The sequence below is a fragment of the Globicephala melas genome, chromosome 1 (genome assembly GCF_963455315.2).
Source record: "Globicephala melas chromosome 1, mGloMel1.2, whole genome shotgun sequence".
In the NCBI taxonomy this organism is placed as follows: domain Eukaryota; kingdom Metazoa; phylum Chordata; class Mammalia; order Artiodactyla; family Delphinidae; genus Globicephala; species Globicephala melas.
Window position 1 is genome coordinate 71,039,624 of NC_083314.1, and position 21,563 is coordinate 71,061,186.

General features: G+C 44.0%; 1 protein-coding gene across 4 annotated transcripts in view; it reads right to left on the reverse strand.

The window, feature by feature from the left end:
• Nucleotides 1–20,679, reverse strand: part of LOC132597142 (low affinity immunoglobulin gamma Fc region receptor II-like) — a 32,263-nt gene extending 11,584 nt beyond the window's left edge. For all 4 annotated transcript variants that reach the window (XM_060297370.2, XM_060297367.2, XM_060297376.2 and 1 more), the window contains exons 1-4: nucleotides 19,963–20,679; nucleotides 18,631–18,651; nucleotides 12,066–12,112; nucleotides 2,207–2,308 (exon numbers count right to left, since the gene is read on the reverse strand). The gene's annotated coding sequence lies outside the window, so the exon portion shown is untranslated. The remainder of the gene's footprint in view (nucleotides 1–2,206; nucleotides 2,309–12,065; nucleotides 12,113–18,630; nucleotides 18,652–19,962) is intronic.
• Between the last annotated feature and the right edge of the window lie 884 nt (nucleotides 20,680–21,563).

Consider the following 21,563-nt stretch of genomic DNA (forward strand, 5'->3'; position numbering starts at 1 on the left):
AGGTATTGCATTTTTTACAAATTGAAGGTTCGTGGCAACCCTCGTTGAGTAAGTCTATCAGTGCCATTTTTCCCAACTGCATTTGGCTCATCTTGTGTCTCTGTGTCATATTTTAGTAATTCTCACAATATTTTGAACTTTTTCGTTATTATTATGTGTTATAATGATCTGTGATTAGTGATCTTTGATGTTATTATTGAAACTGTTTTGGTATTTTTAGCAATAGAGTCATCTTAAATTAAGGTATGTATGTTGTTTTATAGACATGAAGCTATTGCACACTTCATAGACTATGGTGTAAACGTAACTTTTATATGCACTGGGAAACCAAAACATTTGTGTCTCATTTTATTGCAATATTGTCTGTGGTCTGGAATACTGTGGTCTGGAAGCAAACCTGCAATCTTTGCAAGGTATATAGCCTGTATGGTCAATGAGGTGTGATGGGAAAACAGCCACTGAAGGTTCCCGGGTTGGCTCCTAGATGAAGGTGAAGGTTCCTACAGAGCCACTTTAGTTTGCTACCTCTCCAGCTGCTCTCCAGTATCTCTGGTAATTTCTCTTGGATCGAGCTCCACCTAGTTCCCATTTGGAGCTCAAGTTTGTTTGTTCTAATCCTTTTAGGTGGAAATTTGGGGTGTGAGAGACTTCAGATATTTCATGGTGAGACCTAGTAGCCCACAACATTTGAGTTTATGCCCAATCTCAGCTACAGTGTAAGCACCTTCAGGAGGACCTGACAGATCTCAGGAACAGTGCTCAAGCAGTCAGAAACAGTAAGTCTGGTTGAACCAGGGAGAATTATTTAAATGAGGGAAAATAGGAGCCCTTGAAGCAAAAGAAAGCATGATGGCAGCCATTAGGAAACTCACAAAGCTTGAGGTAAGTCCACAGCATGAACTGCTGAGGGACTTGGGAAATTAAATTAAGACAATACACGTGGACTGTACTAAGCGCTCACCACCTCACTCTCAGACTCCTGGGCTAGGATAAGTTGGTCAAGGAATGGGTTAGATCAACAGTGGTCACATGCCAACCTCACGAAAATTTCCATGTAACAAGCTACACTGTTAAATACCACATAATCGGGGCTTCCCTGGTAGCACACTGGTTAAGAATCCACCTGCCAGTGCAGGGGACACAGGTTCAAGCCCTGGTCGGGGAAGATCTCACATGCCACAGAGCAACTAAGCCTGTGTGCCACAACTACTAATCCTGTGCTTTGGAGCCCGCAAGCCATAACTACTGAGCCCACGTGCCACAACTTCTGGAGCCCATGCCCTTAAAGCCCATGCTCCACAACAAGAGAAGCCACCGCAATGAGAAGCCCACACACCGCAACGAAGAGTAGCCCCCGCTCGCCGCAACTAGAGAAAGCCCGCACGCAGCAACGAAGATCCAACGCAGCCAAAAGTAAATAAATACATAAATTTGTTAAAAAAAAAAAACCACATAATCTGGCGGCACATCCCTATTAGGCATTAATTTGGCTCTAAGAGATCCAAGGCTTAGCTACAGAAGTGGGACCCTCAAATATCAAAGAATTAAGCTTGCCACCTTCTGGCACACCTGCCTATTTTATGTCTGATAAATGCGGTCCAAGAAGCTATAGATATCTACAAAAATGGCAACATCTTACTAAGACAACCTAGAATGACAACGGCCATTATAGGGAATCTTCCGGTTAGACAAGATGGCTCATTTAACAGTACACTTGAAAGTAAGAGTCCTCAAATCAAACAAACAGAAAGGGATACCTATTTTAATTGGTATGCCTCCAAAAGGCTTCAAGAGTCCCAGAGAGCTTCATTGAAAGATTCATCGCAAAAGGGTAATGAGAAAGTAAAGACACGAGAGGTACCTAAAACAAAAGACTACAAGACTGATGTGACTCCTACTGCTCCCCTGTCCTCCTGTACCTGAGCACCCACATTCTGCTAATCCTCTGTCTGAATTGCCTTTCCACTCTGAAGAGACTATAGAACTGTAAACAAAAGTCTGCCAAGTTAGTGGCCTCACATATACCTTGTATCTACCCTCAAAGGAGGGTCACCAAATGGCCTCTCTCAGGGTTGGTGAGACTCTGAGGGAGTCTCTGGTAAACTGCTACCAATTATTCCCTTAAGCAGCCAAGGGGACACTAAAACTACGATTAACGGAAACCCCTGTTAAATTCTGATAGATACCAGAGCTACACTCTAAATACCTCATGCTCCAGAGCCTCCAGAAGGGATCCTGGAAAAACTGGCAGAAGCTGTGAAGGATGAGAATTCTTACCACAGTCAGGTCTCCCAGATCTCTGTAGTGCCTGGTCAAGAGAGGAAAATAAAATTTCATGTTGTCCTTTCTTTTCCAAATTCAGGCTTTTTGGATTTTGGTTTTGGGGTACCTATTGGTTGTCAATTCTTCTCTCCCAGGGACAGCTATTTTCTTCTGTTTGTCTCATTTTGTGTTGAGAACTTGACTTGGCAACCATCAGGTTGGGGCCCCCAAAATATGGCCAGGCAGAAACATGGGCTTGTAGTGTAAGCCCTGACAGTTTTCTTCTTTTTTGCAATACAAGTGGCTGACTTAAGCTTTGATTGCCAAGGCATCCATTTCAAGGGGCAGCCCTTTCAAAGAAGGTTGTCTCAGCTGAACACAGTACCAACCACACAAGTAGATAAAGAGCCAGGCCACCTCCACTCACTGAGGCTCCTTTGTTTTAGAGATTTTGGTAGATTTAAATAACTGACCAATTGGTCTACATGGTTTTTGTTTTTTTCCATCCTGTCCTTTAAATTTCTGCTCTTACGTTTTAAATTCACCAATAAAGAGTGAGCCCCCAAAACCCTAAGACCCACCCTCAGCCCCAATAAAAGCAGAACCCCAGGCCCACGTGCAGTCTCTGTCTCCCCATGACCTTGCTGTGTGGCCCCAGGTGTGCTGTGTAATTTCCAGGTGTTATAAGTGATGAGCCTCTGTTTTTTTCAGTTTCCCGATGGTTACTGCTGAAGGGCATCTGGCAATCATTATAAGAACCACAAGAGCTGGTCCAACCACAACACTGGTTGTTGATAGGCTGAGACTAGCACAAAACAAGGGTGCATCCCACTTATAGCTGTGGTCCTACTGACTGTTGCCAGCTCATAGGAGAATTAATCTAAGTTTTTGTCTTGGCGACTTTTGTGAGTGGCTCTGGATCTTGGGAGAGCTATTATGTTTACATCCTATTTCTTATTTATTTATTATTATTATTTTTTTTTGCGATACGCGGGCCTCTCACTGTTGTGGCCTCTCCCGTTGTGGAGCACAGGCCCCGGACGCGCAGGCTCAGCGGCCATGGCTCACGGGCCCAGCCGCTCCGCGGCAGGTGGGATCTTCCCGGACCGGGGCACGAACCGGCGTCCCCTGACATTGGCAAGCGGACTCTCAACCACTGCGCCACCAGGGAAGGGAAGCCCCAGACCCTTAACTCTTAAATCATAACTCATCTGACCTCCAGGGCTTGGCTGATCACTCTGCACTCCTATTCCAATATTCTCCATCATGGGAATACCTCTTTCGGCGGTGCCACCTGTGCTTCTCTCAGGTTTATCTATATCTGTGGGTGATAGTACCCCCTCATGCATGGGAAACTCAATGTTTAAATACTTGGGAGGTGGTGAGAAGCTGCGGTTGAGCTAACTCTTTACGTCTCCGACTGCCCACAATCAAACCAAGTCTTCACGATGGGCTGCACCTATCTACCTACATTACAGATCAAACGGGAATTACCAGGAGGCATTCATGACTCACAATTTTCTTCCTTTGGCAGATCCCTATTTCCCAGACTAGGAGTCAGGTGATCACAGAATCCACTGCTAAAACAGTAGCTGCCCAACCAAAACCCCTAGATTCTCTGGCCAGAGCTGTTCTTGTAATAGGAAAGCCCTTGGTTGTCTTTTAGCTACGCAAGGTGTGTCTGTGCCGTAGCCAACACTTGCTGCACTTGGATTAACGCTTCTGGGGAGGTTGAAACTCAGTTACCTAAGATAACTAAAAAAGCCACTTTGCTTACGAAAATGTCTCCTTCAATGTGGTCTTTCTTTAATTTATTTGATCTATGTTGTTTTGGGTCATGGGGACGTGGTTTTTGAGTGCCCTCCAAATGTTGGGAATTATTCTGCTTATAGTCGTTTTAATAGTCTCCCTGGTGGTCTACATTCTCTCAAAAGCTTTCAATGCATGTGTCAGCTGCGGGAGACCAGACAAATGATCTCCGACACAAATGTCCTCCCTTCATCTAGAACGCCAAAAACGGGATTAAGGAAACAGCTAACTACTCGACGGAGACCTCAATATCCTAACCTATGGGTTCAGTCAGAGAGCCAACCTGATTCCAATAGCAAACAGAAGCGGTAGCTCAGAGTCATGCCAATATTTTAAGTTTGATCAACACTCTTAGTACAACTGAAATTGTGATCAAAGGGGGGTGGAATTAATAAAGTTAATTTACGTATCAGGACCCTTAATATGGAGGCTGTCCCAGTGGCCCAGCCCACACCTCACATGTAAACCTAAGGCAGCCTGTACTTACAGAAAACACCTGTCAAGGTAACCTAACATACACCAATCACAATCCTCCAACTCAGTTTTAGCCAGCTTACCTTACCCTAGGAATATGGTACACTGGGTTTTCCAGTTTCAATTTTGGGGGAAAAGTGTTTATAAGCAAAATTTGGGGTGAAGGCTGCATGGTGTGTGACTTTCTTCTGATTGGTGGATGGTGAGGTAATAGGGTAGCCTTCCAGGAATCTTGTGCTCAGCATGAAGTTGCCGTCTTCCACCTGGGTGGAGGACCTTAGTTTTTTGGCTGCCTTGGGTCTTTGTTGCTGCGTGTGGGCTTTCTGTATTGCAGCAAGCAGGGCCTACGCTTCACTGTGGTGCTCGGGCTTCTTATTGCGGCTGCTTCTCTTGTTGCGGGGCACCGGCTCTAGGCGCGCGGGCTTCAGTAATTGTGGCTCGTGGGCTCTAGTGCACAGGCTTAGTAGTTGTGGTGCATGGGCTTAGTTGCTCTAGCGGCACGTGGGATCTTCCCGGACCAGGGATTGAACCTATGTCCCCTGCACTGGTAGGCGGATTCTTAACCACTGCGGCACCAGGGAAGTCCTGGGGCCTTAGTTTTGAAACCAAGCAGGACCCTGTGGGGCTCATGGGCAAAGAAGCCTTTCTGTGTCCTCTGTCTATTCCTTGTTTGTAGGGAATAGACTCTAGGCTCCACGACCTTCCCTGAGTTCCGAAGGGCAGATTCAAACAGTTGCTAATCAGGGAAGGGAGGGGATGCAGAGACAAGGGAGGAGCAGACAAGAAACAATAGTGCAGCCTTGGGGCAGGGTCCTGTTCCATCTCAAGGGATACACATAACAGTATCTTTGAGGTCTTCTACAGAACTAAAACCCCCAACAAATGGAAGATGAACTACTTGATGAAGCAAACCTCATTCCAGAGAGAAATTCATGGTTTGATAGCCTCAAGAACCAGAGAAGCTTAACCAGAGACCACCTGAGGCCAGATTAAAGGAGTGCAGGCCCTGCACACACCCTAATCTTATCAGCAACCCTGCCATTGAAACATGGCTACAAAACCCCTTACCAAATCCTCCTGGGTTGGGACACACAGTTTTTGAGGGGCATGAGCCTGCTGTGTCCCCCTTTGCCCAGCCAAGCAATAAAGCTATTTATTCTTTTCTACTTCACCCAAAACTCTGTCTCCAAGATCTGACTCAGCGCCCGTGCACAAAGGCTGCGTTTTGGGCCTCAGTTTCTGCAGAAGAACTCAAAGATATATGTCATATTGCTCTGTATACCCCTTGAGGAGGAACTAGGACTCTGTTTTTTTTTATCACTGAGCTACTGTTTCTTGACTGCTTTATTTCTGCATTCCCTCACTTCCCTAATTAAAAACTGCTTGCATCTGCCCTTTGGAACTAGAGAAGTTCTAGGAGGCTGAAGCCTTTTCCCTACAAACAAAAAACAAGGGACATGGAAAAGCTTTTATACCCAGGAGGGCCCAGCAGGGTCGGTTTCAATTGCCTTTAGCTTAAAATAATTCTCACACAAAAGGGCACATTTTGGGGAGGCTCATTCTGAACCCCTATACCTTCATTTGCATACAAAAAAACTGTTAAAAGATAAACTGAGGCATATTAAAATTTTTTTAAAAGTTCATTTGAGCAAAAATCAACTCCAGTTGGGCCACACCAAACTGGAAGTGATTAGGAGTGGTCCACAAATAGGAACTTGGCGAAAGACTTTTTTGGAGAAAAGATGGAAGCAAAGCAAGGAAATTATTTGATTGGCTATAGGTTAAGTATTTGCATTATTTTAGAAAAGCCTAGGTGGCTCTTTGTAATTGGTTGAGAAGGGAGCAGACTATGCCACCCCAAAATATGCCTCTCTGGCTTAAGGATTATCTTGAGCTGTTATTTTTTTAGAAACAGGAGATACTGGAAAAGCTCTGAAAACTAAGCAGAATTTTCTCTCGGAAAGGGAAATTTCCATTTAGAAGGGAAATTCCCATTTATATGGGTATCTAGCTATATACACCAGGAAGAGAAGGATGACTCTAAATCACAAGAAATTCTTATCCATGGAGAAGACACAGACTTAAATCTGCATAACAACCTTGCCCTTTAATGTGCTTTTCCTGATAACCTGCCATAACTGGCTCCTCCTCTTCCAAAATCTTTCTTCTGTCTTTAGCAGAATATAGTGTTTAAGGTGATGCACCATTTCAGGGAGCCACTCAGTTTTCCTGGGTATTTCCTGCGTATACAGGAGGTATATATGTTATCAAAATTCTGTTTGTTTTTCTCCTGTTAATCTGTCTTTTATTATGGGGCCGGGTGGGAGGGGGGGACGGGGGGGTGGGGAGCAGGTGTCTCAACCAAGACCCTAGAAGGGTAGAGCGAAAACTATTTTTCCTCCCATACAAAACCAAAACATAAGTAGGAGTCTCTCCTTCCCATCACAGCTGAGAAAAGAGTAAAGAAAGAACAAACTACAAGGAGATGTTTCTAAAAGAAAAGTGAAATGAACAGGACCCTGGGGGGCCCTCTCGGGTGCAACATCCTTTCCGTGTCCCTTTCTTGTTTGCAGAAAAAAGGCTTCAGCCTCCTAGACCTTCACTGAGTTCCAAAGAGTAGATTCAAACACTTAACTAATCAGGGAAGTGAGGGAATGCGGAAACAAAGGAGGAGCAGTCAAGAAACTATAGTGCAGGAATCGGCAAGGTCCTGGTTCCTCCTGAAGGAAAATACATAACAGTATCTTTGAGTCCTGCAGGAACTAAGGCCCCCATCCAGGTGGAGGATGGTAACTTCAGACTGAGCCCAAGATTCCAACAGGAACACTGTCCTGTTGCTGAAACTGTGCAACTCAGCTTGGGACTTGAACCTATGGTTTTTTCAACTGAGATCACACACTTGGTCTCAGGACTTAATGAAGTTCAGGTTCTTGATGTCTCATCGCAGAAAGAATTCAGTGAGAGACAAAGTGCTAGGTAAGAAGTGGATTTATTTAGAGAGAAGCATACTGCACAGACAGAGTGTGGTCCATCTCAGAAGGCCAGAGGCCCCAACATATGGTGTGGTTAGTTTTTATGGGCTTGGTAACTTCATAGGCTAATGAGTGGGAGGATTATTCCAACTATTTCAGGGGGGAAAGGGCAGGGATTTCCAGGAATTGGGCCACTGCCCACTTTTGGCTTTATTTATTTATTTATCCTGAAAATTGCTCCTTTGTTGGATATTGATTTTTTTATAGTTGTTAATTGAGGTACAATTCACATCACATAAAATGAACCATTTTAAAGTATACAATTCAGTGGCATTTAGTACATTCACAGTGCTGTGCCACCACCCCCTCTATCTAGTTACAGATCATTTCCATCAGTCCAAAGTAAAGCCGTGTACCATTAAGCAGTTTCTCCCCATTGTCTCTTCCCCCCAGCTTTGGCAACCACCAGTCTGTTCTCTGAATTGATCTAAGCTGGGCCACTTTTGGCTTTTTATGGTTAGCTCTGAACTGTCATGACCCTGGTGGGTGTGTCATTTATCTTATGCATTACAGTGAGCATATAATGAGGCTCAAGGTCTACTGGAAGTCGAATCTCCCGCCATCTTTTTTTCTTTTTTTGCCGTACGCAGGCCTCTCACTGCTGTGGCCTCTCCCGTTGCAGAACACAGGCTCCAGACGCGCAGGCTCCGCGGCATGTGCGATCCTCCCGGACCGGGGCACGAACCCGTGTCCCCTGCATCGGCAGGCGGACTCTCGACCACTGTGCCACCAGGGAAGCCCCTCCCGCCATCTTTGATCTAGTTAGTTCTAAGCAGTTTTGTCATGTCCTATGGTTATGTCATTCTTTTAAAGGTTGTGCCCTGCCCCCTTCCCTCCTGTTTCCATTACCTCACCAGCAACCAATCAGAAGTAAGTCATACACCTTGCAGCCCTCACCCCAAATTTTTCGTATAAAAATTCTCCCCAAAAACCATCAGAGAGTTCCTCTTTTTTTTTTTTTTTTTTAGCATGAGCCATACATTCTCCTTGCTTGGCCCTACAATAAACTTTCTCTGCTCCAAACTCTGATGTTTTAGTTTGTTTGGCCTCACTGTTAGGCACACGAATTTGCGTTTGGTAACAATTTTGGTGAGCCAGCCCAGGAGTCTGTGCCCATGGTAGGCTGACTCCAGCCAGGGGCAGCCCCTTGAGTCCCCAGCAGCTGCCGGAGCTCATTTTGCTCTGGGAAACTCAAAGGCACTCTTCCTGACAGTGCTGGCCACCCAGCATGAGGATTTTTGGTGTTGAGAAACGTCCTGAGCTACCGTCCACGTTCTGCATCACTTGGGGGTGAGTTGCTCCTGCTTGTGCAGGCTGGGAATTTCTCTCCATTCCAGCTGGGCTCATTCCCTTGTAGGAACTGAGCCACTCTGGGCTCATTGTGAGCCGCTCTGGGTCCGTTCTCTTTCAAGAGCTGGGCCAATCTGTTTGGAGGCCTCCGTCTGGGAGTGGGAGTAGAATTTTGGACTACACCTCCTCTGATTTTCTGTCTGTGTGACCATACTTTATTTGTTGTTTGTGTTTTTGTGTGTATTGTTCTGGGGAGAGCCACTCTTGGCTTGCTCGGGCTGGGAAAATTCTACCCACACCATCTCGACTCACTTCCCTTTTAGGGAGTCAGCCATTCTGGGCTCGTTGCAAGACACTCTGGGTCCATTCTCTTTCAGGAGCCAGGCCACTCTGGAAGCCTGCATCTGGGAGTGGAAGTGGAATTTGGGGGCTACACCTTGTCTGATCTTTTGTTTGTGGGACAATATTTGTTGTTTGTGTGTGTGTGTATCAGTCCTGCCATTGGCTGGTTGAGACATCTACAGTCTTTGAGCTCTGTTAAGGTATTCTTCTTTATTGCATTGGCTTTGCCTACAGTGGAGCACTGGTTGGGAATTTCCCTTTCTGGGCCTAGGGAACTGCGACCCTGAGAGACCCTTCTGCATTGCATTGGTTTGCTATTTGGCTGTGAATAATTAAGTATGGGTGACCAGACCTCTGTTCATCTTGTAGTCCCCTAGCAGGTATTTTTGCTCCCATGAATGAAAGGAATTGGTATTTCTCTTCCTGTGCCTTTGAGATGTAGATGATCTACCTCAGCTCTCAGGAATTTTAATCTAATCATGGTTTAACTTAAATTTTACTGACCAGAGTGGCCTGTTTTGTGGCTTACTAAACATACATTGTGCATCTGCTTTGGTGATTGAGGAGGGGAATGCATTGAAGGGTCAAAATGGGGGTAGCTATGGTTCAGACATCCAGTGTAAAACTAGGTGGATGTGATTTCAAGCACTTTCACGTATTGCTGAGAACTTGAATTTTCCAAACTGTACCAGATTTAAGAACACCACCAGCCATGCGCAAAACAGTATCTGCTAGCAGCGGCCAACCGCAACCTTATTGTCTGAAGGTCTCCTCTTGTAACTATGAAACCTTTCTCTTACTTTAGTGACAAAGTGACTAAATAGTAGTGACAAACAAATAGCAGTGACAAACAACACAGCTCAAGCTATAGTCTCCCACCAGAAGGCACTAGATTCTTTAGATATATATTAATATCCCAGGAGAGATTGATACCCAGAAAAATAGAATAATTCAAAAGTCTGCTTGATTACAAGAGATTCGTAGAGAGGACCCGCTCCGTAACTTATTGTTCTGGTTGCCGTCTGAACTAGGAACGCTCCTTGGGGAAATGCTACAAGGATGTATTTTGATCATTATTCTAATTGTAATATCTCTAGTAGTTTTCAAATGTCTGTCCAGCTGCCACGACAAAGCCATCAAAAACAGAGGTAGGGCTTCCCTGGTGGCGCAGTGGTTGAGAGTCCGCCTGCCGATGCAGGGGACACGGGTTCGTGCCCCGGTCCGGGAAGATCCCACATGCCGCGGAGCGGCTGGGCCCGTGAGCCATGGCCGCTGAGCCTGTGCGTCCGGAGCCTGTGCTCCGCAACAGGAGAGGCCACAGCAGTGAGAGGCCCGCCTACCACAAAAAAAAAACAAAAAAAAACCCCAAAAAACAGAGATAATGTATTTTCGTAATACAAAGTGTCGATGCTAAGCTTGGGACTCAAGAATTCTTTGAAATGAAAGTCAACGACTTTCTCTCCTCTAATCCTGAAAAACTGACTTTGACCTTGCCCCCATTCGGCAAGAAATAGAAGAGCCGTTGTCACCCTGTTCTCACGACTGAGGAGTACCAGAGAAAAGGGGGGAATTGTAACGAGCAGGACTGTATGGGGCCTTCCTGGGACAGACCCCTCCCCATATCCTCTGCTTTACCTCCTCTCTGAAGTACCTAGATAACAGTATCTGACGCACATTTCCTGAGTTGTTTTACAGATGCTAAAAAACCCACCCAATGGAAGATGTTAACCACTTGATGACCATGGGTACATAGTCCCCAGGCCTACCGGAGCCTAAGGACTGTTAATGTTAACCGCGTGACACTGCCCTGTTACCTCATTATCTACCAATCAGAGAATTGTGCAGGAACTGATCCCATCCCCTGCAACTCCCCTCCCTCACTTGGTCTTTAAAAATGTTTTCCTGAAACCCATCAGGGAGTCCAGGCTTTTTCAGCACTAGCTGTCCCAGACTCCTTTGCTTGGTACCCTACAACGAATGCTACACTTTCCTTTACCACAACAGGGTGTCAGTAGATTGACTTTACTGCGTGTGGGTGACAGGACCCTTTTGGTTCAGTAACAAAATGATTACAAATACAAGGGCACACTGTTTATTCAAAACTGAAATATGCCAGTGAAAAAGAAAAATTCCTGGCACGCGGGATCTTAGTTCCCCGACCAGGGATTGAACCCACGCCCGCTGCAATGGAAGTGTGGAGTTCTTAACCACTGGAATGCCAAGGAAGTCCAGAAAGAAGAATTCTTTAAAAGGGACAGCTTGATTTAAAATGTATATGTCTGGGGGACTTCCCTGGCGTCCAGTGGTAAAGAATCCACCTTACAATGCAGCGGACGTGGGTTTGATCCCTGGTTAGAGAACTACGATCACACATGCCATGGGGCAACTAAGCCTGCGCACCACAACTACTGAGCTCGTGCACCTCAGCAAGAGAGCCCAAGTGCCGCAAAATACAGAGCCCACGCGCACTGGAACCTGCACACCACAACTACGGAGCCCACACACCCTGGGGCGTGCACGCCACAACTAGAGAAGAGAAAACCTGCACGCCAAAACTAGAGGGAAGCCCAAGCGCCGCAATGAAGATCCTGCGAGCCGCAACTAAGACCCGATGCAGCCAAAAATAATAATAATAAATAAATAATACATCTTTTAAAAAATGCATATTCTGGAAATAGGAAAGGTATAAGTAATTCAAAAGTCAGAAAAGTCCAGTGATTAAGAGTATGGACTCTGAAGACAGAGATTCAGATCAAAATCCCCATCCCCTACCAGCTGTGTAATCTTAGATATATTATTCATTCTTTCTGAGATTTGTTGCCTCATCTGTAAATTGCAGACTACATTGGTACTTACCTTATAATGCTGTTATGAAGATTAAATGAGAAAATTCATGAATCACGCTGTTAAAAAAACAAAATTCAACTCAGTAAATTTTAAATGTCTTATTGGCTTTATTCAGTGATTCACGAATCAGGATGCAGCCTATCTAGCAGATAGAAAGGAGTTCTGAGGAGCTGTACAAAATGAAGGACTTATATAGGCAGAAGGGAGCAGGAAGAAGGAAGTTGTATTAGCCCAAAAAGCAGATGGCTTATGGCAGGTTTACTTTCCTTAGGGGATGGCGGGGGTCTGTCAGGCAGATTACCTAACTAGTGCTGAGCAGGTGATTCCTGAATCCATTTCTGGGAGAGCCAAAACTGCAATTAGTTTTGGTTTCATGACATGGGGCTTAGCAAAAGTGACTCCATTTTGGGCCTATTGTCTTGTTTTTAACAATGCTTAACAGAGAACTTGGCAAAATTTTAGTTTTTATCATTATTATTATTAAAAGACTGGAAGAGTCTAGTTCACTGGTTCTGTATAAGCAGAAAGGGTAGGGGACCCCCAGAGAAAGAGAATCCTGGCTTTTGTCACTTAAGCCATTTTTGGCCTAAGCCATTTTGTGATCTAAGCCTAGCCATAGTGCTTGCCTTTGAACAGGTCTCAGTAATTAATGGTCTTAAGGGAACAAAAGAATGCAGGAGGGGCTTCCCTGGTGGTGCAGTGGTTAAGAATCCACCTGCCAATGCAGGGGACACAGGTTCAAGCCCTGGTCCTGGAAGATCCCACATGCCGTGGAGCAAGTAAGTCCGTGCACCACAACTACTGAGCCTGCACTCTAGAGCCCGTGAGCCACAACTACTGAGCCCATGTGCCACAACTACTGAAGCCTGCGTGCCTAGAGCCTGTACTCCGCAATGAGAGAAGCCACCACAATGAGAAGCTCGTGCACCACAACTAGAGAAAGGCTGTGCGCAGCAACAAAGACCTGACGCAGCCAAAAATAAATAAAAATAAATTAAAAAAAAAAAGAATGCAAGAACAAACCACTGTTAGGCAAGAGAAGTAACAATAGCAAAGATAATAGATCAGCTGTAAAGACTCCTAGTTCTGTTTCAGAGGTAAAGATTTAGCCTGAAGTGCTCAATCACCAGATCAACTGGAACCTAAGAGACGCTGACCTTTTCTGACCCTCTTGACTTCAATCAACTAAAGCCTGGACTCTGTCAACCTTTGACTCAATTCTATGCTGAATTCTCTTCTGCTCAAGCCCCTTCATGAATATGCATGTACCCTTAGCTTAAAACTTACCCAACTTGGGGCTTCCCTGGTGGTGCAGTGGTTAAGAATCCGCCTGCCAATGCAGGGGACACGGGTTTGAGCCCTGGTCCAGGAAGATCCCACACGACGAGGAGCAACTAAGCCCGTGTGCCACATCTACTGAACCTGTGTTCTACAGCCTGCAAGCCACAATTACTGAGCTGCGTGCCACAACTACTGAAGCCCGCGTGCCTAGATCCTGTGGTCTGCAACAAGAGAAGCCGCAATGAGAAGCCCACGCACCGCAACGAAGAGTAGCCCCCGCTCACAACTAGAGAAAGCCCGCACACAGCAACGAAGACCCAATGCAGCCAAAAATAAATTAATTAATTAAAAAAAAAAACTTAACCAATTTGGCTGTTCAGGGAGACATTGCTTTGGGAAGGACTCCTTATTTGCTGTAAGTAATGAATCCTTCCTTCTCCTGCTCTTTGGCTTGGTTGTGTCTTGGCTTGACACCCACCAAGAGGTGAACCCAGTTTTTGGTTAGCACTTCCAGTGGGGGATGGTGTTCACGGACCCACTTTGGGAAGGACAGATAAATGCTATAAACTCAAGTGACTCCAGCTCTAGACACTCTCAGATTCTAGCCACTTGATTCAGAAGATGCTCTTTTCTCTGCTTGGTTGGGTTCTGTTCCTCTTCTTAATATACTGACCACCCTATGAGCAGATCTCTGTAATTGCTTTATCAGTCCTTTCTAGGGTTTCCTTGTTACAGCCACTTCCTCAACAGCTGAGACACCCTAGGCAACACTACAATCAACTGCTGACCCCAAAGGAGGAGGAAGTCTGGAAGGAAAGGCAACCACAGAAGGGAAGAGGGGAGAAAGAATGATGGAATTATAGAAGCTCTGGTTTGAAGGGGCTCAGCCAGGTCCACACACTAGCATCAACAGTCCTGCCTGAAAACTTCCTTTGGGAATTCACGTCTTTGTGTTAAAGCGTTGTCATCTTTAACAACCTTTAGTTAGGCAAATACCCTAAGTTAGGTGGATCATTAACTTCAGAGTGTGAATTTGTTCACCATTCCCTGTTTTCCAGAACAGCAGAGTGCTGAAGAATTTTGATGAGAGGAGAGAGAAACAATATGAGAGAAGGAAGGGCTATTTCTCAGGAAGCAAAGACCCATTGATCTTGGAGAGACAGCAGTGAGCAGCAGCAACAGCAGCTGGAAGCAAGACCGGGATCAAACCCTGTTCGCGGTGGTGAGAGCCCCAAATCTTAACCGCTAGACCATGAATGCCACTGGCTAAAGTCTGGGCCCACGTTCTCTGCCTTGAAAAACATTTTTTGCCAAGGAGACAGAAGGTAGAGGAAAGTAAGGCATTTACTAGAAAAGCAGAGTAGGTGCTGACAGATGCATGGGTGAGCTCAGAGAAAAGTTGCACCTTTGGGAAGTTTAAATCATTTATTTATTTATTTTTGGCTGTGTTGGGTATTTGTTGCTGTGCGAGAGCTTTTCTCTAGTTGCAGCGAGCAGGGGCTGCTCTTCGTTGCGGTTCACCGGCTTCTCATTGCAGTGGCTTCTCTCGTTGCGGAGCACGGGCTCTAGGTGCGCGGGCTTCAATAGCTGTGGCTCACGGGCTGTAGAGCTCTGGCTCAGTAGTTGTGGCGCACGGGCTTAGTTGCTCCATGGCACGTGGGATCTTCCCAGACCAGGGCTCAAACCCATGTCCCCTGCATTCGCAGGCGGATTCTCAACCACTGCGCCACCAGGGAAGCCTGGAATTAGATCATTTATAAGGGAGCAGTCTTCCGGGTCTTTGTTTTCCTCTGGCCCATAGTCTTGTTTTGACCTCATGGCTGATTTGCCTCAGGGCCCTCCCTAATGTGCATGTATATCCTTAAGCCAAGGTGGATTTCAATGCAAGGGCCTTTGGGAGAGCTAGCCACAACTTTTTATGGTCTCGCCTCTCCTCCCTTTTGACCCCCAAGGAGCCTTTCTGCGCATGTGCAGTTGAGGTCTCCCCAACCCAAGGATGAGAAATATGTGACCTCTTGATCTTTTACCCAAGCAGGGCTTAGCCCCTCTCTGCTCCTCCCATTACTGTTATCTTAAAGTGTCTACAGGAGACAAAGTCCAGCTATTTACCCTGTCCCTGTTGTTATTTCTATCTTGAAGTATGTTTAGGAGGCTGGCTGTAAATGTCTAACATGAGTCCATCTATTTCCTGCCTCAAGAAATAATAGACAGGAGGCTGGTTGTAAAGTCTAGCCTGGAGCCCATCTATCTCCTGCCTCACCAAGGCAAAGTGAGGGACATAAAGAGCAGAGTGTTATTTATCTCTGAGGACCTAGGTTAGGAGGGGAGAGATGAGAGCTGGTTTTAGACCCAGCTTTGCCACTGTGTGGTATTGGGCAAGGCTCTTTGCTTCTCCAGACCTCAGTAAAGTAAGGGGGTTCTTTATCAGATATGACTTGCAAATATTTTCTTCCAGTGTGTGGCTTGTCTTATTCTCTTGACAGTGCCTTTGCAGAGCAGAAGTTTTTAATTTTAATAAGGTCAGGCTTATCAATTCTTTCTTTCATAGATCGTACTTTGGGTGTTGTACTTAAACAGCCATTGTCATACTCAAGGTCATCTAAATTTTCCTCCTTTGTTATCTTCTAGGAGTTTTATAATTTTGCATTTAAGTCTATGATCCATTTAGAGTTAATTTATGTGAAGGGTGTAAGATCCGTGTCTAGAATCTTTTTTTTTTTTTGCATGTGGATGTCCAGTTGTTCCAGCATTATTTTTTGAAGAGATTATTTTTTCTCTATTGTATTCCCTTTGCTTCTTTGTCAAAGATCAGTTGACTATATTATGTGGGTCTATTTCTGGGCTCTCTGTTCTCTTCCACTGATTTATTTGTCTCTTCTATTATTTTTTTAATTAATTAATTTATTTGGCTGTGCGGGGTCTTAGTTGTGGCACATAGGATCTTCGTTGCCACGTGCAAGATCTTCCTTGTGGCATGCAGGATCTTTAGTTGCAGCATGTGGGATCTTTTAGTTGTGGCATGCGGGATCTAGTTCACTAACCAGAGATCGAACATGGGCCCCTGCATTGGGAGCACAGAGTCTTAACCAATGGACCACGAGGGAAGTCCCTGTCTGTTCTATTCTTAAGAGTTCTTCCTGTCCTAACCAGATCTTCCTGTTCATTAGCCTATATGTTAATGAAGATAGGCATTAACTCATTTCCAATTTTACCCAAATCAGGCTCCAGATTCTGCTTTCTCTTCAATGTGATTCCCAGGCTGAGGACAAGAATGCTTACATTTATTTAGCATCAGATTTTATTACCCTAAATCAACTGAATGGCCTCAATTAGTAATTATCTAATAATTGTCAGAAAGAATGCTCAGTGTCAACTTCTCTAAAATGATATTGGGAAGGGAAATCCTTGGCGGCCCAGTGGTTAGGAGTCTGTACTTCCACTGCAGCGGGCCTGGGATCGATCCTTGGTCAGGGAACTAAGATCCCTGCAAGCCGTGTGGTGCAGCCAAAAATAAATTTTTTTTTAATAAAATAAAATGATGTTGGTGGTTGGGGAGAATATTCCCCCAAAGTTTAGGTGTCTTATACTTTCTTTCAGTAGGAGATGCAATGAGGAAGTCTTGCAGGCAGAAATTTACTTAAAGAGGATTACTGCATTTGCACCAATTCATAAATGAATAATTTAATCCCTGAAGTTTAACATCATTGAGTACAGTCAAGATGATATTTACCTACAAAACCACGAGAGTAATTGGTACTAAGATGCTCCCTACACTCATAGAACAATGTCAGTGTTTCCACTGATTGACTGATTTTTTTAATAATATAGCGTCTGTTTAGTTCACCTCTCATAGTAGTAAAATCAAGCAAGTTAGCTCAATAGATAAGGATCCTTTGGGATCAGGATGGATGGATGGCTGTGGATATGTTGACAGCAAAAATGTCTATGGCTGAAGGTTCATAGATTAAAGAGCAAATTAGAAATTGTGTTGAGGAGAGAGTATCATGTGTCAAAATCAGAGAATTCTTCCAAATAGATCATCAAAAGGACTTGAGAGTTTGAGAGCTGAATTACAGATAAATGGGAGAGAGTTCTAGGTGAATACCAAAGGCAATACCAATTACTGTTTGCTAATTAGAGATTGTCATTCCATATTAACTAGGGACATGGAATAGATAGGCATCACCAGATAAAGGGCTTGGAGAAGAAGAAACAGTTTCCCGGTAAACCTGACAAGACAAATTTGTTGTTAAATATACCTCTATTGCAGTGCTATTCAGTAGAAATGTAATGTGAGCCACATATATAAATTCAAATTGTCTAGAAGCCACATTTAAAAAAGTAAAAAGTGAAAAATCATCCCATCCTTGATGGAGATGATCCCGCTAGCATTTATGAAATAACAAATATATAAATTTTACATTAATTTTTTATACATCCAGATACAATAACCATAACATATGGAAAAATAGGTAATATAATATCTATTATAAGATAATGAGATAATGTCAATACATACCTGATATACACGCTCTACTTCCCTTGCCCTGCTTGCAGCTGGCAGAGGCAGCCCTAGGTCTTTCAGGTTGACAAAATCCTTTCCTAATTTCTCCCCCAGCCCTCTCAGTTCAGGCTAGGTTCCATCATTGCCCAAGGAGGAGCGAGTTCAGTGAGCGACCAGTGACTAATTAGACTGTCTTTAGAAATTAACTGAGGGTCAGAGACCTTAGTTAGATGATGGCAGGTACTGAATTGTAAGATCATATAGAGTCAGACCATGCTAGGTCATGTTAAAGTAAAGCAAGCCATCTAAGAGAAGGAGACAGGATAGAAGGGAGATAGAAGGGAGGAAGGAAAGGGGAGACAGTGAGAAAGCAAGAGAATCGGAATTGATTAATTTTGAAATTGGAGAGAAGTAGAGAGAAAAGCAGATGAGAGTGGTCATGTCTTCAAATTCTGGCTTCCCAAAAACACTTCCAGTTTTGCTTTCAGTTAGCTCACATCATACTTTGTTCTCTGTCTTTGAGTGTCTTTTTTATTTAATCTAGTATGCGTGGGTTTTGTTTTCTTTAAATCAACATTTTTTTCTAGTTGAGGACACAGTCTAATGACACACCTTAGAGAGAATCAGCTTCTCAAGCTAGTAGTTTCATCAGAGGGGACATAGACCCAGAGTGCTGGGAACTCAAGGCAATTAGGGAGGGAGCCAGTGAGAAGGGAGAAGGGAGCTCAGGGAAGGGTTGGAAGGATGGAAATAAAAAGCTTTTAACTTACAGTTGTACTGAGGGCTCACCTCATTCCTTTGGATATGTGCCTAAACAAAATAGGATTAGAAAAGTTATTTTCTTCTTCAAACCAAAAACAAAACAAAAAATTCAGAGAAAAAGTCAAATAAATGATTCACTCTCCCAGATATTTGTGCTACTGTCCACCTCCACTGTAATTCTTGACTGTGATGTTCTCCTCACATTTCTCATGTTGCAACAGTTTGTAACAGGGACGAGCCAAATCTGACTATATGTGCACTTTAACCTTTGCTTCCTTTGCTTCCTGTTGCTTTTGTGCACTTTAACCTTTGCTTCCTTTGCTTCCTGTTGCTTTTGTTCACTAAAAGGATACTGTCAGTACATAATGGCCTGCCTTGGGGAACCCTGCCCCGCTGCCTGAGCCCATCTGCCTGAATGTTAAACCAAAGTGCCTTTGTTCAGGGAAACATCTGGACCCTGTCCACCTGTGATGGCTGCAAGAAAGAAGAAATGAACACATCCCCTCCCATATGCTAGCCATTCTAGGGGATATTTGCAAAACTTATGGCCTTTTTATTTACTTCCTCATCTCCTCCCCCTCTCTGTGCTATAAAAGAAACTGGCATCCAAACCCTGATAAGATGGTTATTTTGAGCCTTTAGTCTGCCATCTTCCTGGTCTGCTGGCTTTCCGAATAAAGTCGTATTCCTTGCCTCAACACCTCGTCTCTGATTTATTGGCCTGTGCTGCAGCGAGCAGTGAGCTTGGACTTGGTAACAATTACACCGTCCAGAGTTAAGAGTGCAGGAAAAAGTGTCCCTTCCATCACAGGTATGTGGAGCCAGACTCCATTCTCATTGTCTTAACCGTGGAAGGTTTCCCCTGTGGGCCCCTACCACCTTAGGCACCGTATTACATGATAAAGGAGTATGTTTACTTTCATCTTAAATGGGATTGCATAATTTTTCAGAAACCCATACATTAGTTCCATAGGGTATTTGAAGAGGGAAGAGAGAGGGCCTTCTTCAAGAAGGAGTATTTAAAAAAAAGTAAAAAGGAACAGGCAAAATTAATATTTTATTTAACCTAGTGTATTCGTTTTTTAGGGCTGCCATAAAAAAAGTACCACAAACTGAGTAATTTAAACAACAGAAATTTATTATTTCCATTTCAGAGGCTAGGAGTCAGATCAAAGTGTCAAGTAGGGCCACGCCCCCTCTGAAGGCCCTAGGGAAAGATCTGTTCTAGGCCTCTTTCCTAGGTTCTAATAGTTCCTTGGCTTGTGGCTGCATAACTCCAAACTTCACCTGTGTTCTCCCTCTGTGTGTGTGTGTGTTTGTATCTGACTTTCCCTTTTTAATATGGATGCTAGGACCTACCCGGCGGTCCAGTGGTCAAGACTCTGCACTTCCAATGCAGGGGGCCGGGTTGGACCCCTAGTCGGGGAACTAAGATCCCACATGCCGTGTGGTGCAGCCAAAAAAAAAAAAAGATATTAGGCCTATTGCATTAGGGGTCCACTCTACCTCATCTTAACTAATTACATAGGAAATAGATATCCTAGTTCCAAATAAATTCACATTCTGAAGTACTGGGAGTTAGGACCTCTCCATATGAATTTGTGGGGGGGGACACAAGTCAATACATAAACGCAATACATCCAATATAGTATCCTTTCAGTATATAATCAGTATAAAACGTTAATGAGATATGTTATATTCTTGTCTTCACATTAAGTCTTTGAAATCCAGTGTGTATTACACTTACAGGATTTCTCAATTTAGATAAGCCTCTTTTCAAGAGCTCAGTAGCCACATGTGAATAGCGGCTCCACACTGGACAATGCAGATATAAGACATTTTCATCATCACAGAAATATTATTGGACAGTTATGTCCTATAAAATGAAAACTCATCAATGGTGACAGAAAGCAAATTAACTGTTGCCTGGGGAGGGATGTGATTAAAAAGGGGAAGGAGAAAATTTGGGGGGTGATAATATGTTCATTATCTTGATCGTAGTGATGGATCTGTATGGCAAAACTTATACTGTACACTTTAAATGTGTACATTTTACTGTATATCAATTATACGCCAATAAAGCTCAATTACACATCAATTATAAGAGTTAATTATAAAAATTTAAATAATACAATAGGACAAAGGATATAAGATCTACTCACCACATTATCATATTATACCTACTCACCATAATATTATGTTATGAATTTCAAGAATTTATATGAAAAAATGTATATGTATATATAAGATTTACCATTATATGATTACACTATGGTATAATTTACTTTTTTAACATACTATTTGTATTTGTTACCTATGGCTGCATAACATATTACTAAAACTTAGCAAGTTGAAACAACATTTATTATGTCACAGTTTCTAGGGTCAGGAATCCAGGAGCAACTTAGCTGCATAGTTCTGCCTCAAGGTCCTCATGAAGTTGTCATCAAGCTGTTGGCTGGGTCTGCAGTCATGTGAAGCTTCAGCTGGACTGGAGGATCCAGTTCTGAGCTCATTCAGGTGGCTGCTTACCTGCTTAGCCTTGCTTCCTCACCACGTAGGTCTCTCCATAGGCTGCCCGTGTATCCTCACAAAATGTCAACTGGCTTCTCCCAAAGAAGGTTATGAGAGAGAGAGAGAGAGAGAGAGAGAGAGATCACCCAAGATGAAAGCCATAGTCTTTTCTAACCTAATGTTGGAAGTGACATACCTTCATTTTGGCTATATTCTGTTGACATAGACATACCCTGACATAGTGTGGGAGGCGACTGCAGAGGGTTTGGAAGCCAGGAGGTGATGATCATTAAAAGCTGTCTTGGAGAGAGAGGCATGGACATATATACACTACCAAACGTAAGGTAGATAGCTAGTGGGAAGCAGCCGCATAGCATAAGAATATCAGCTCGGTGCTTTGTGACCGCCTAGAGGGGTGGGATAGGGAGGGTTGGAGGGAGGGAGAC